This window comes from Chelonoidis abingdonii, chromosome 8 (genome assembly GCF_003597395.2).
Source record: "Chelonoidis abingdonii isolate Lonesome George chromosome 8, CheloAbing_2.0, whole genome shotgun sequence".
Classification (NCBI taxonomy): domain Eukaryota; kingdom Metazoa; phylum Chordata; order Testudines; family Testudinidae; genus Chelonoidis; species Chelonoidis abingdonii.
This window is the reverse complement of record NC_133776.1, coordinates 39,193,590-39,207,683: the sequence shown is the minus strand read 5'-3', so window position 1 is coordinate 39,207,683 and position 14,094 is coordinate 39,193,590.

The window sequence follows — 14,094 nt, the reverse complement described above, 5'->3', positions numbered from 1 at the left end:
ATCTTTCTAATTTATTATCATTTGGGAGTATAAGCAGCCTTCATGAAACAGAGTTATTCTGACTCAGTTGTGCAGCACTTACTCACTTTGGCAAGCTCTTATTCACGTGAGCAGTCCTATTGGCATAAATAAAATGCTCATGTGAGTAAGGGCTCACCTAGATGGGTAACGATTACACAATCAAGCTCTGAATGAGAATTCCTTGGAGTGTTTGGAAAAGAGTGCACACAATTAACAAAAAACAAATGTAAGTGAAATAGTCTGTGCAAAATCATACAAAGTCTGTTTCCAGCACATTTAGACTTGTCAATTAAATTCAGACTGAAGGGTAAAAACAACAGAGTTGCAAACTGCATGTGAACGATTTTTCTTTTGAAAATCAGAAGCTCACATTGTGCCATAAGAAATACAGGGTTTAGTCTGACTGTTCATCTTCCCCTTTCAAGAATAAGATTATGTAAATCTTTTAAGAACTTTGGGTCAGACCCTGCCCCTCTTCCTCAGGCAAAGCTACATCTTACTCCAAGAGCAATTTGATTATTTATTAAACCCAAATGGGGGGTGGGGAGGGGCAGAATTGGATCATCCATCTGGAAAAAAGTACATTTGCAATTAATATTACTGAGATATCCAGTTTTCAGATTTGTTTTCAGATTGAGATTTAATTTTTTCCTTGCATTATTATTAATAAAGCACTATTATTACTAAACCAGCAGATATTCCATATAAACCTCTACTGATAGACAATGCAGTGAAATAGCCTTTCTATGAGTCATCTTTTTGGTAAAACATAAGGAAAAGAGTGACAAATTTGTGAGCTGCAGAGCTCTAATTTGTGTTTAGTCCGTGTATTTTGAGATAGAAATCTTCATGGAGATCATTTATGCAATGACAGAAAAAATCAAACCACACCCCAGACAGGCTCCCTACAGAGCACTGAAGATTTCTGTCATTCCTAAAGGAGTGTAAATCCTAATGAATGCAGATTAAACCATTCTATCTGAGACAGACTATCCCACAAGCATGAATGAAATATTTGCAAACGTGGATGAAAACCAAATATTTCTGTAGTGTAGTTAGAATAAAAGATTAAATACTCCTTACTTATATATGATGTGGATTTTTGTATAACTGTGGAAAAAATGGTCCTAACCTTCCCTTTAGGCTAAGTATATAACATTAGTATTTGCCTCCTAGAAAGGAGAAAGGATCCCTGAAAATTTTCCAGATATGTAAGAGGGATTTGTATTCAGAGGGCAAGGCAAAGATGCTTTAGTAGTTAGAGCCTGGAACTGCATTTTGGAAGCTAAGGATCTGCCAAAAACTTCCTGTGGTACCTTAGACAAGTCACTTACATTGCGATCTTCAAAAGTGACTAGTGATTTTGGGTCTCTCATTGTTCTGACATCCAACTTTAGATGCCTTAAATGGTCCTGATTTTCAGAAATACTAGAACGCATGCCTTCTGAAAATCAGACCTCTAACAATGTCACAAGTTAAGCATCTGAGAATTGAGACATCAAAAATCACTAATCACTTTTGAAAGTTTGGCCTAAGGCTAAAACTTTGAAACTTGGCAGTTGAGTTTGTTACCAAAATCTGTAAGTAAATAGCCTGATTTTCAGAGGTGCTAATCTTCAAGACAGCAGGGAGCTCAACACCTTTGAAAATCAGCCCACCCATTTAGATCCCTCTGTATGAATTAAGGGGTTTAACTTTACTCACCCATGTAAAACTTTTGGCCTTAAACTAAACATGCCTCAGTTTCCCCTCATCTCTAAACAAGGGATACTTTCTTCATAGAAGTAAGGCTTAATTCAGCAACATTTGTAAAGCACTTTGAGATCTTATATTGGAAGTTGCTATATATAGTGGTTGCTCTTAAAAACATACTAATTTTGCCTTAGATAAACTTACCTCAGAATCTGCAATAGTCTCTTTATTTCCCTATCCTTGTTGTAGGAAATATTGCAGATACCAAGTTAGTTATCAAAAAGGAAATTGGCATGTTTTTAAGTGTGACCACTGGATGGAGGGAGAGAGAGTGTGTGTGTGTACACGCGTATTTTACCTTAATATTTGGAATGTTCTCTATAGCAAAGCATACTGCAAATACTGAGGAAACCTTACTTAGGGCAGACCTGGTAACTAAGTGTGAGAACTGTGTGTAGACCTTCCACCTGCGGATCTCCAGGAAGGACAATTGAAGAAACTGGCCTTTTATTGCAAATAAGTTGCATTCATTTTTTCCTCTGTGTTTTAAATCAATCTTAGAACTGTTCTGTGCATAAGTTAAAGATATCCTCGGGCCAGTACTTTATCAGCTCACCCCCTCACTCTCAGTGATCTTGACAGCATTCCATGTGCAAAAACTGCTTTTGAACAATTCCTCTAATTTATGAGGTACAAACTGGCTTCTCTCATTTCATCTATTTATTGCATCAAATATTTTGTCTTTATTTGTGGCCATTGCATGAAAAATCCTATTCCTCTGTCAGGTTTGAGTTTCCCTTTAACAGCAATTCTCTCTCCTCATTTTAATGGGAGTCATATAACAAAACACTGTTCTCTTTAAAATTGTACAGGACTATGTAAGGATAAAAAGAGCAACAACTCATTCAGCACCTTTCCTGGAGGACTCTACTTTAAGTCCAGGGTTACACTAGCAAAGGTTTGCTGGTATGGCTTTATTCAGTATAGCAATACTGGCAAACTGATTATGTAATCGCAGCTTCTACTGGCAAAAAATGGTACAATGGTTTGTCCAGTGAAATAAGCTATACCGGCAAAAGCACTTTTTTCAAAAACAACTGCATATACACTAGAGGTTTTGCTGGCATGAAAATGTCACCAAAAACCATACCCTTAACCAACGTTACTAAACCAGCAAATGTTTCCATTGTAGACTTCTTGTGAAACATGTTGTCCACCAATAGGTCCATTTTGAAGAAAGGACACTGTGAATGATTATATTTGCCATGACCTGTCAAGATCAGCTGTCTACCATTCCAAAAGTTTGCAGAGGCACCAATAGTAAGAGAATTGGAAGCAACAGTTTGCAAAATTTAGGGAATATCATCATGGATTAAGGGTGAAGTGGTAATTTTATTAGCCATTTTACTAATGAAAGTGGTTACTCTGTAACCATCAGTGAATGTTTCCTCTTGGCAAATATCATGGAAAGTGCAAGCATATAAAGACTTGCATGTTTTTCTTTCCCAAATTATTATGATACTTGCTTCCAAATACATCTACAGAACAAATTAGGGGGCGGAGGGGAATAGGGCGGCCCAATTTAAAATCCATCCTTAATCCTAAAATACCTAGATGCTTTTGCAAAAATGATCTGCAGTAAAACAGCAGGTAACATTTGTTACCATTAGGGTTCAGAGATAACAACTCATGCCTCAGAGATATTTTTCAGGCTATTTGCAGACTCAGGAAGACAGCATTTCAAGTCACATGTAGAAAGTTTTCTCCGCAAACATAATGGAAGTTTCTCTGTGGTCACCAGGGAATTTGCTGGGATAGCATAACACCAAAAATCAGCTCAGACCAATCCTTTTCATCAGCTAAATTACACATAAAAAAAAGTGTGTTTATGTATTTTATTGATACCATGCATCCAACATGCTTGTTCTGCCATGGAAAGAGATCTGCAGCAATGCAAATCTCATGTATAGGAAGGCAGTGGTTCTCAGCCAGGGGTACATGTACCCTTGGGGGTACGCAGAGATCTTCCAGGGGGTAAAACAACTAATCTAGATATTTGCCTAGTTTTACAAGCTACATAAAAAGCATTAGTAAAGTCAGTACAAACTAAAACTTCATACAGACAATGACTTGTTTATATTGAAATGTAAGTACAATATTTATATCCAATTGATTTATTTTATAATTATATGGCAACAATGAGAAAGTAATTTTTCAGTAATAGTGTGCTGTGACACTTTTGTATTTTTATCTCTGAGTTTGCAAGTAGTTTTTAAGTGAGGTGAAACTTGGGGGTACACAAGACAAATCAGACTCCTGAAAGGGGTACAATAGTTTGGAAAGATTGAGAGCCACTGTACGAAGCAACATGCTTAAAATGAACATGGATTTAGTGAATTCATATATATGGTGAAGTAGAAAAAAATCATTTCAATGCTTTTAAAGTGATTTTCCATGCTGCGTAAATATCATTTGGTGGTAGACACGGCTTCAATATAAGAGTCCCACTGTAATCAGGATATTTTACAATGGATTTTTTAAAAATAAATTGTGGATGAAATTATCTGCTTTAGGTATACACACACACAGAAACACACACAGTTTGAATAAACATGCTTTAGGTAGGAAACTTGTATGTAGGTTGGGGGATAGAGGTCACCCCCTCACTTACAGGCAAAGTGCAAGCAACCCTAAAACCCTCCACAGCTGCTACTGACCATGTCTTTCTCCAATTCCTGAACACACACTTCTGGGCTGGTCTAAAGAACTGGTGAAAAGTCAACTTCTGCCATGAGCAGTATTTGTGGAATTCCCCCAGTGTGTGCAGGACCTGATTATTACCTCACATATATTGCTAAATAATTCAAATCACTGGAGTTACACCAGAGTAAAACCAGTGTGAGAAGACCATGCTCTGGCTGTGCAGCTGCCTGTCTCACGCAGAGGGACTATGCTGGTTTCTGTGCACTGGGGACTTTTCCTCAGTCCATATAATGATGGGTGAACTTCACTTTACATTAATAATGCAAACATATTTTCGGCACAATTAATGAATGCACTAGTGCTCAGTAGTGTTTACATGTCCTTGGGCAAACTAGTGCTAAATTTAATCAGGTGGATCAGCACAAAACATTGATGAAGTTCAAAATATTTACTGTAAACAAAAGTTACTCATGTTTCCAATGTGTGTTACAATTCTACGATATTTTAAGTGTTGATTATGTTCTCTTTTGATTGTCGTTAATTTGAAAGACACTTTCCAGGTAAATATTGTTTTAAAAACCAGCTATGCAGAATCTTCTTAAATGTCCATCATCAACATGGAACTACTATACATAATTGTTGCATCTTTTAAACAAACTCTATTGGTTTTTAGGCTAACGTCACCCTGCAACATATTAGCTGGCTGCTTTGTTATTTTGACTATGAATATTAAATGATTGGAAACTAACATAAATAGAGAGGTCCTCCTCTGTGGAGCCCATTTTCTAAATTTTTCCTACCAGTTATTTAGAACCCCAGAAAGATCTATGTGTATCTATCCATCTGCACCTACTTTTATTTTTACATGTTTACAACTGCAAATCTCTCAGTGTCATAAGGTCTTCATAAATAAAACAACCTACTTAGATCTGCATGTTTTGAATAACAAATCAGGCACCAAACCAGCAGATGGATACATTTTTAATTAGTTAATCGGCTGTTGCCTTTTGGTTTGAAAACTCTTGTTTCATTTAAAGATATGGAAAAGTAATCGAGTTATTGCAAAATCATGAAGGCCCAGTATGTTGTACATCAGCTCAGATCCCTGGCTGCGTGATAAAGGGAAATTAATGCAATATTTTTATATTAAGGAATGTTAAAAGTGAAATATTGTAGGGGTCTTGCAAGAATATGCTATCAGCAATACTTTTTTAATGTCATATGTGGCTACTCATACAAAGTATTCTGATTTGAGGAAGACTGTATGGTCCAAACTAATTCATTATGTTGCCGCTGTGACAGCTTTTAGTCTACATATCCGCCATCCTCTTGTGATGAAGCATAGAAGGATATGCTCCTAGGAACAAATATATTGTGCTGCTTAAAAATAATCCATGGAAAGAAACTCTTTGTGAAAACAAGTAATGTGTGAAATTTCAAAAATGTTTTTGGTTTGGGACTAGGAACGAAATCTAGTATCAGTAATAAAAACTGCATTCCAGAATAAAATGTAAAGAGAGATCCCTTTAAAATATACGTTTAGGGTCTCTCTAAATTTCCTTGATCAGGGCAAATCTAGCTGTAACCCACGGCCACAGAGGTACTTTTGGCACAGAAGAGTAGTCTACATGCAGAGTTGCATTTAGTTTCTATATTAATTTTCAACTATTTAGTTAAACCAGTGCAAAAGGCTGTGTTGTGATGCTTATTCCAGTTTAAACCAGGTTTATTTTGGATTATATTAAATTGATTAACAGTAGGTTTAAATTAAACTGAAAGAAGCTACTATTTTAATCTGAAATAAGAACATCCGCACAAGCGCTTGTGCTGATTTAGCTAAATGTGTAGACAAGGTCTGAGCCAGCGTAGTTCCACTATACACAGTTAGGGAGCTATATTTTTGCAGAGTCCATCTCCTGTGAGGTGCAGAACCCTTCTGTGGGAGTACACAGAAAACAGGTATGGAAACAGCAGGAGTGCTTGGAAAGGGCTGGGGTTAAAGAACTTCTGAGTAGATCCCCTGATTCTCAGCCTCCATACTGGAGTTGACTGGGGACAAGGAGGGCTAATTAAGTCATAGGGTTAAAGCAAGCCACGTACCAAACTCTCAAATACTGTAGCTGTTCTGTATCCTTTTGGGCCTGATCTTGAGGGGTGTTGAGCAAGTGCATTCCTGTTGATGTTTCCAGATCAGACCGCATAGGTCTTACCATATCAAACTTCCCACAGCCTTCTGAGCTTTGCTGGCTGCAGAATGTCATGGACACTGACTACAGAATAGACCGACTTATTGAGGAGATGGGTGTCCTTATCTGGAGGCCCAGCTGCTCTAGAAAAACAGTATAATATGGAGTTGCAGAGCATCTTAGCGCAGATAGGTGAGGAGAAGTCATGTATATCCTCTGCAGGTCCCTATTCTGGATCTGTCCTCTCACTAACCTCAATGAGGCCACAAAAATGGCTACAGTTCTAAGGATTCATTTATACCTAGAAGAGACAGGCAGGTCCCAAACTGCTTATTATAGTGTCATCTAAAATAATATATTACCTGATAAATGGAAGAGTAGCTTAACCTCCACAATGAGACCTTTCTAGCCTTTTTTGTTAGGGGAGCTCAGAAAACACCTTTGGCTTAATGGACCAACCTGTCATTCTTCTTAACTGGACTTTGAAATAGGCCTAGCAGTTGGAGGATGTAACAGTTTAGGCCCTGAGCTGCCTTCAGAATTCCTCCCCTGCAGACTAAATCAGCCCCTTCACTAGGACATTGGGGGATGTGCTGAGGATTCTCTTGATTACCAAGTTCACAATCTCCTTTTGCAAGGAAGGGGACAAGCAACAGGATAGTGTAATAATTGGAATGAAGATGTTGTGGCTGGTAATCCTGAAGTTCCACCTATGAACTATTTCAGCAGTACTAAGCAAGCTCATGGAGTTTCCATGTCCAGGAGAATGCTTTTTCCTAGCTCAGGCCCTAAGCGCAATGAGTTGTTTACATATATTGGCCCTGATTGTGTAGCTACTCCATGCACAAAGACCAAGATTTTAAAAGAATTGGGTGATTAATATTTGGCTTTTAAGTTGTTATTTAGGCAACTAAATAAGGATTTAGGAGCTTTACTAAATGTAGGCTTTTATTTTTCAAAATTCTGGCCAAAAGAAAAAAAAGTTTCTTTTTTACTATTAAAACAAAACACTACCCACGTACCCCAAAGAAAATCTGACACTACGGGGGGAAAAGCAAGTGGTAAAAAATGGACCAAACGAATCCTTGTTACTTCTTTGGCTTTAGTAGCACAACACCAGAGATGAAAAAACAGGAGAACTTGTGGCACCTTAGAGACTAACACATTTATTTGAGCATAAGCTTTCATGGGCTACAGCCCACTTCATCGGATGCATGCAGTGAAAAATACAGTAGGAAGATATATATATACACACACACACACACACACACAGAGAACATGAAACAATGAGTGTTTCCTCTGCATGCATCCGATGAAGTGGGCTGTAGCCCACGAAAGCTTATGCTCAAATAAATGTGTTGTTAGTCTCTAAGGTGCCACGTGTACTCCTGTTCTTTTTGCAGATACAGACTAACACGGTTGCTACTCTGACACCAGAGATGAATTTGTCCCATTTTGTTTCAATGTACCTTTAAGAACTTGCTGCATATTCAGGGTTATGTAAAAATACCTATCAGTTTCTCATAAATTAAATAATAAAACTTTATTCTATTGTTTCTGAAAGCTCCCTTCATAGTCCTTTTTGACTCACTAAATGGAAAATTCTGTATGCCAAAGCTGACTGGAAGAAAGGAAGAAAGGACCTGATTCTGATTTCATTTGTCCTGGCTTTACACTGATGTAACACCTTTGACTTCAGTGGAGTTACTTTTTTTCCTTCCATTGCTGCTGTGATTGGAATCTAGTCCTTAGTGTACTTTGAAAATAGTTTAAGTCTGCTAAAAGGTTTAAGATTCTTCTCAAAGTTTTGTTCCATTGCAGTCTAATTATAGTTTGTAAAATGACATTTATTGAGGCTCAGAAGCCAATTATGCAAACAGTGATTAGCTGAAACTTTAGAAAATAATAATTGCCCACTGTTCTGCAAGGATTATAGCACAAAAAAATTGTACTGGGGAAATCAAGTTTATTCTAAATTAGATATTGTTGTCTATGTTCATATTTAAATAGAAAATACAAGAACAGAGAATATCACAAGGACATACAGTTTGAGAGTTCTATTGTGTAGGGATTATTTTTTTTCCCTTTTAGCTTTATAGCTCTCTTACTGTGCTACAATTTTCCATGGGTCTATTTCTAGACATATTATACTTCAAAATCAGGAGGAAAGGAAAATCCTGTAATTTCACTATTGCTTATAACCTCCAGCTAAAAAGGAGGTGAAAATCTGGATGCTCTGGAAAACAAAATGTCCTTGTGAACCCCAACTTACACTGAAACCAGTAGCAACTTCAGGAGCATATAATAGTGACTTCATTGAATGCAGTGGTCTGACCCTGCTTTAATTTACACCAGGGTAAATCAGGAGCAAATCCACCAAAGCTAATGAAGCTATATTGAACTGTAAAGGCGGTGAAAACAAAAATAGGATAGGCCAATGGCAGTTTTGGGTGTGCGAGGACAGAAGAAATGGAACTAAAATGTCCTTGCTCTATTTCAGCTTTAGCTTAGTAAATTACAGCTCAGTTTGACAAGATAAAGAATAATTTAGCTGCAGTAATTTGCATAGAGTTATTTTAATACTAGGAATGGGAGCCCTGTCAGTCAGACTGTCTATAGACAATCTATAATGATAAGACATCTTTCTAACTCAGATGAGTGTGCCCCATTAGATGACTGCCACAGCCATTTTACTTCTCTGAACTCTTTCTTGGTAGAATTTGCTCAGTGTCATGGCCTGAGTCTCCTACCACATACTCTAGTGGATAAAGATGGAGCAACTCCATTGAAGGCAAGAGAGATATACCAGTGTAAAAACAGTGCACATGAGAGGAGAATTAGACTTGTTCCATTTAAAAAAGCTGTGTCTTGTAACAGAAGGAGGATCTGAGTGAATTTCAGAGCAATCTTTTTAGTGTCTAAACTGGAATGTCATTCTAACCTACCCTAACAAGTATAATTAATTATTATTATTTACTACAAATGTACAACAGCTCAAGGAACAAAATACTACTGCTAAACCTTGTCTGCCTCTCATTAACATTTGTATGTGTTTAAACCATTTATTTTACTGTTTCCCAAATGATTATTATTATTTTAATTTTGTGCAAAGAGCATTTTGCTTGGAATCAAGGAGAGGAAATTAAGTTTCAGATCTAAAAGCTTTAGGCAAAAATGTCAGGCTTGGAGCAGATGACCACATGAGAGTTTCATGGTCTCTTTTGTGCTACTGATCAGGCTGTATTGTTTGGATGCAGTTACTCTGGCGCAATAGCGCTAACATAATTATGAGATCAAGCAACATCTGGCAGATTCGGCACCCGGCTCAAAATCGATTGTTCATCTGTGTCAAAAGATGAATGCACCTCAAGTGCATGTTAGGGTGCGCAATCATAAAGCTTGCATTAGTGAGCAAGGGAGACAGTGACATTCTTGGGTCTCATCGCCCAACAAAATTGATGGCCCACAAAAGAGCAGTGGCAGAAGGCACAAAAGTGCTGATGCCAGAGAGATTGACACGCTGCGGGCGGTGTTTGACATCTCCTGGCTGAGGGCTGTTGTGTGTTGTGATTTATGTCACCATAATGATTGATTATTTCAGATCATTCCCATTCTATCATATCTCTGAGAAATTCTCTTCTCTTCAAACATCTTTTTGTTCCACCAACCCTAGGCTGCAGATGGTGTCAACCCACACATCCCCATTGTTTGGAGCCCACAGAGAGCTCCACCATTCTTTTGGACGGGTGCTTATGGTTGAACTGCTAGTGTCCAATTAAGGCCTGAAAGTATGGCTTTGGGCACTTTAACCTCTTTGTTCCTCTGCTCCCTTAGGAATTTCATTAGGTGCAACAAATATGGTTCAGTAAGGCCTAAAAATGTAATCCAAAAAGAAAGTCACAGCATTCAATTCCATTGTGTGAGCAGCTTTAAAAGAAGTCATGTATATATCCATTTCAATAATGCTAGTTAGTTTAGCTGCTTTATATATAACAAAATAAGTTGGCTCCATTATATATGCTAAGGTATTTGTGTGCATATGTGGAATGAGATCTCAACTTCAGGATCCAACTTGCCCTTGTCATAATTCATACCTTCGAAAGGTTACTTGTAGTTGTTAAAATAAAGTTGAAACTTCGCTATTCTATCAGCTCAGTGACTTAGATTTTGCCCACCTAATTTATGAACTAAATTTTTTTCCTTGAGGAAATACATTTTTTAGGTTATGGGAAAATTCTCACAGTGGTTGCTGTTGCTGCATCTGTCACACTTCCATAAAGTTCCTTCCTTAACAAAAATAAATTATCATCTCTGGCATGCAAGGTCCCAGCAGACTCGGCACAAAGGCAATAGGCTAAGCCTTCCCAGCTAGGAAAAAACAAAGAGCCTCCAAATGTCCATGAAAATTATCAGTTCATTTTATAACTCAGCCATTCTGTGTGACCTGAAATATCTGTGACTCAACATGCATCTATTGCGGACAACACAGACTCAAGAACCTAGCCTGCTCTTTTTCTTTTTTAAACTGAAGTGTACACATTCTTCTTGTTCTGATGGATCTTTCGCATGAGTCTGTGCCAGCTTAGCATTCACAATATTTAGCATGTTAGATGTATCACAGTCACACAGATCTATGGGTGGGCTTGGTAAAGAAGTGGAAATGACTGGACATTTTAAATATGGTTAAGAGGATTCACTTCTTCCAATCACAACACACACAACTCCTAAAGGTTGTATTTTATCCTTGGTCCAGCTCCTCAAAGGTTTTTGGGTTCCCAGCTTCCACTGATTTCAATAGGAGTTGGGCACTTAAATATCGTTGAGGATCAGGGCCTTAGACTTGATTCTACATATGAGTGAAAGATATACAAAGAGCAAATCTGATATTATTTTATTATTATTAATGGCATGTGCATTTTTTTTCTCCTTCATGAAAGTTGTAAAAAGTGCAAATGAATACATGGAGCATCCCAGACAAATTCCCTGGTTGAACTTTCATCAGATGACATCAGCAACATCATTTCAGAACAATATTTAAAAAAAAAAAACAACAGGAGAAAAGCCTTCACTTGAGATAGATTTAGAGACAGAGCGAGTAAGTGGATGGGCACAACTGCTCTGAGAGGGACTGAGGGAAATATGTTCCCCCCTTGAACATTTTGCTTTCCTGTTTATGTCCACCTCAAACCAGCTACAGGGCTCATGCATTCTCAATCCTTGGCCACCCTCAACATTTTTGACATAGTTTCACCTAAGGGGAAACAAGACTGAGACACAAATGACTTAAGTATCTAAATCAATTCACCCTGCTTGCTGTCTCCTTTGCTTTCACATGCATCACAACCTCACTACTTTCCACTCACGTTACATTGTAGTGTAATGGCGCTGGGTGAGTTGGGGCAATTTCACATCCCCACTTTGGTGAATAATTCTACACTATGTGTGTTGTTAAGGTTTGTTTAAATGTTTCTATAGGCAATGGTACCTTTTACATATTTTTATTAGTAAATCAAGGAAGCCAGAGAGGACTGAGTAAGATGCAGCCACATCATTAATAAGGGCCCTTAGATAAAAGCTGGAGACCAAGAGGATTCAAAAGGAAGGGGGTGTAGCCTTCTCTTGAGAGAAGAAGAAGAAGAAAGAGTTCAAGCTCTTTGGGGCAGGGACCATCTTTTTGTTCTGCGTTTGTACAGTGGATAGCACAATGGGATCTTGGTCCATAACTGGAGCTCCTACACATGGCAGTAACACGAATAGTACAGAAGAAGAAAGGTATAAAATAATATATAGGATCCAGGACAAAAGAACGCATCTTTCTATCAGTAACATCTTAATGACAAACATCTTGGCCAAGATTTCTCATGCTTTGCGCCACAAGTGATCTCACTGACCTCACTGAGATCACTTCTGGGGTAAAACCTTGTGTCACTACTTACGTTTGTGTAAAATGAGTGAAAATGCTCCCATTTTGTTTCAGTGCTATTCTATCCTGTCTTCTTCGCACAAATGTCAAAGACTGCACAAGATACACTAAAGTGGTGAATCAGGCTCATTTAGGGCAGGTGTAACCACTAGGCGAACTAGGTGGCCGCCTAGGGCACCAAGACTTTGGGGCTCCAAAAAGCAGTGTCCAGCGTCACAGGAGTCAGCTGAGCGGGGCAGGGTGGGGAGTGAGACCTTCATAACAAACCTGCCCCTGCAATGAGGGGGACTGCACAGGACGGTCAGCGGGACCCTGAGGCGGAGCAAGGAGCAGACAGTCGGCCGGGTGCAGCGACCAGCGTGGCCAAGGGATGGAGCTGTTGGGAGAGCGAGGATGAGGTCCTGAGCTCAGGTGAGCTTCACCCTCCAACGTGCTGCGCCTGGGGTCAGGGGCAGCTGCCTCCTGGGGCGAGGGAAAGTGAAACTAAACCCTGCAGTGCGACGGAGGGGAAAGGGCTGGCGCAGATGCTGTTTCAAACACTGACCCCACTCCCCTGGTGGCACTGTGCAATGCAGGGAGCCGGCCCTGATCCCCAGGGAGATCCTCACCTGCTCCCTTGGAGAGCCTGGCTCTGCCCTCCTTGCCCCTGGGTTCCCCCCACTCCCCCGCAGGGCGAAGTACTCAGAACCTGGGAACATTTAGAGACCCTGTGAACGGGGGGCATTCTCAGCCTCCTCCTTACTCCTAGGTTTCCCTGGGCCAGAAGGGACAGTTGTGATCATCTCCTCTGACCCCCTTGTATTAATTCTAATGATCAATGTCACATTATGCAGTATTCATTTTTGAAAGTTTTTAATAAGCGATGCTCCGGGGGAGGGGATGGAGAGGAGGGGCACAAGGTGGAAGTTTCGCCTATGGCACAAAATATCCTTATACCGGCCCTGGGCTCATTGGACTACATTCTGCTTAAATGATTCCCAAATTTTTGCTGCTAAAGCAAGTTCACTGCCTATTCATATTGTATTTCACCATATTGCATTTAGCCAGAGACCCCATCTCCAACCTGGACACATTTATCAACAGCACATAGAACCTACATTTTGGAAAGATAGTTGCTTTTGTCAGGTTACAAAATGTATATATGAAAATATGTGGATCAATCCTGCTTGGGCCCAGTCCCACCCCAGACCACACCACCTGCAGACACATGTTGGCCTGCAGATTGGCTTCCACATGGGTCTTAGGAGTGGGTAAAATCAAGGTGGAAAATGCCTTTCTTGGGCTCCTCATTTGCTCAGATATTTTCTGGTATGTTCCTCTGACAACATGGCCACCAAAGATGACACATGGATTGGGGGATTTTGTGCCAAAAATACCTTTTGCCCCTATTATCCACAGTTTAAATATCTTTCTTATATGAAGAGAATTTAGCCAAGGGGAGTGATAATGGGATCCACAGGCTTTCACCTTTAGGTCACCAGTAATATAGGCAGATTATTAATGACTGAGAGCATTATACCATCTGTCAGATGCTCAGCTGGCCATTTAAATTCAGTTGTTGGTCTCAGC